Genomic DNA, 2634 nt, shown 5'->3' with positions numbered 1-2634 from the left:
TCTTCGAATGTGTACTGGCGGTGGGTATTTACGCACCTAAAGCCCGCTTGCCATGGGGAAGACACACTGTCTTCAGCCAAAGCTACGGAAGGCACCCCCAAGACAACTGCTTTAAACCGCACGGACAACATCCAAAAATAAAAAACCCTGAAAACAACAAACTCAACAATCCTCCTTATAAGGACTGCTGCTACCGCCTAACTGGGGAATAAATGACTGATATGCTCCAGTAACAGTTATATTGTCCACGCAGTTCCTCTACAGGTACACCTGTACGAGCACATGCATCCTTTAATTAAATTAACCAGTCGTAATCTTGAAGCAATAACTAGATTAGATACTGCAGACCTGCCTCAAGAAAAAAACAAAAAAAAACAACCAAACAAACCAGCAAGATACGAGGAGTCTCCATTTGTTAACCAAACATTTGTTCCCCAAACATTTGGGATCCCGGACGAGCCCCCATTTGTTATGATCAGCTCGTGAGGATCACAACAAGTACGTAAGTAAAGGGGAAGTCCAAGCAGCACCTTGCATTTTCAGAGAGGTTTTATTCTAGTTAACAAACAAAACAATGAAAAGGCCATGTGGCAGGTCACGGCTGCAACCCGGGGAGCCCCCGAGCAGGAAGTTCAGAGCCTCCTTTAAGCCCTTCCCTTGAGGTGCCGGCCAATCAGGGAGCCACACCATCTCTACGCCCAGCACCTTCAGCAGAGGGAGCCAAACCTGCTGAAACACAACCAGAACACACCACCACCCACAGGGAGAAACCACCGTGCCCTAATGTTGGCCAGGGCCATCACAACATGGAACAGATTAAGAATATGAACAGTATTAAGAAACAAAGTAATAAACTCTTAAACACAACAATGTACATAATCATTCACCAAAAGCTGAAACATGTTTAGCGATGATGCTTTACTCTTCTGTACACACATTCTTCGTTAATGGCTCCCATCTGTCTCTTTGGTCTGTCGGTCATACTCGTCCGTAAAGCAGCATAGTGGAGAACATCCTCATTTGTGTGGCCCTTTTGTTGAAACAGAAAATAGGAAATACCTATATGATGCACAGCAATCAGGATGTTTTTATTAATATAGATAACAAGTACCTCTTCATTTGTGGTAGGATCATCTGAATATCTCAAGTTACTTCCTGAAACAAAACAAACCGATATTGTGTCATTGTGTTTTACTTACTTTAAGTTCACAAAAACTTTTACCTCCACTGCGGCCGCTTTGGCTCTTGTAGATATGCACAGTAAGACAGCCATGAAACTGGCCAGAATGGTGGTGAACGCCAACGCTTCACTCAGAATATACAGATTAAGATAACCATCTGCAGATTCAGAGAGATTAGATGATGCATTGTCTCATATTTAATTTCTTAGATGAAACCGACTCACCCTCCGCACCGGGTGGCTTTTGGGGTAGCTTTAGAAAGTGTCCACATGTTACAACAGCACAATCAACAGCCAGGTTGTTTGCTGGCAAACTGTAGAAACAAGTGTTGTTTTTCCATGTGTAAAGAGCTCCTGGATCAGATTTTTCAGATGTTCTCAGCTGGTAAACACCGTGTTCTTGGTCAATGGCTCTGCCATGTGCAGTGCAGTTGAACCTAACAGCACCTTCTGACTGATTCAAGTAATATTCTGGTCTCTGGATAAAGACTGGGATGTTCAAACCTGAACCCTTTATGATGATTGTAATTCCATCTTTGAATTCAAGTTTTTCTGAAAAGCTACTAGCGCAGTAGTACGTTCCTGTATCAGAGTGCTGTAAATTGGCAATCATCAAGTGATTTTGTTCTTTCTTTGCATCCAGTGCAAAACGTGAATTGTTTTACAAATTCATCATAAAACTTTGCACTTTCATCAAAGGTATAGAAGCTCGACACAAGCCTTGGAAAGTCTCCCATTATTTCTTTATACCAATAATACTTTGCTACAAAATCAGATCTGATGAAACATCCCAAAGTTACACTGTCACCAATAGCTGCTGTAAAGTTTTTGTCTTTATCAACCATCAGAACAGTCCTCTCACCTGAAAAAACAGAACAAAGCTATGAATTATTTTGAGGGTTGTTTGTTTCTTTCCATATTAAAAATAGAAATGAGAGCGCTCCAGTGCTAAGAGTCACCATATTAGATAGATAATACAAGAATAATAAATCACTCACCCATCTTCCCAGCAATCACACATACCAGATAGAAAACAAACGTAAATACCATTGTGTTGCTGTGCTGAATGAAACTAATTTTGTCCTTTCCTCCACTCAAGCCTGAGTTTACTGACTGGCTGTGATTGGCCGACCCGGTTTCTTTGTATGTCTTATTAAGGAAACAAGGGTATGAGTTTCTCTGAGACCTTGTGACGTGTTGATTGTTTTAGACGCACTCGTGGAAAACTACATGAAAAAACATACGAGGGCTTTCTGTTTGAATCCAAGAATGACACATCTGGGTTTGCATTGATCCTTGCAACTTAAACAGTCAATTTTTAGTAACAGTTTGGGAAAACATAATGCATCTGTATCAGGACTGGATGGTCAGGAGCCATTTCACAGGCAATAATTAGCAAAAATCACAGATCATAAACTCATAAAACATAATTCTAATAATCCTTTTACTTCTCA

The 2634-nt window shown here is 40.9% G+C and overlaps 1 pseudogene; it reads right to left on the bottom strand.

The window, feature by feature from the left end:
* Positions 1-531: 531 nt before the first annotated feature.
* On the bottom strand, positions 532-2182 carry LOC130523392 (uncharacterized; annotated as a pseudogene).
* Positions 2183-2634: the final 452 nt, after the last annotated feature.

Source organism: Takifugu flavidus, chromosome 3 (genome assembly GCF_003711565.1).
Source record: "Takifugu flavidus isolate HTHZ2018 chromosome 3, ASM371156v2, whole genome shotgun sequence".
Lineage (NCBI taxonomy): Eukaryota > Metazoa > Chordata > Actinopteri > Tetraodontiformes > Tetraodontidae > Takifugu > Takifugu flavidus.
The sequence above is the reverse complement of the archived record's forward strand: the minus strand, read 5'-3'. Positions and strand labels throughout refer to the sequence as shown.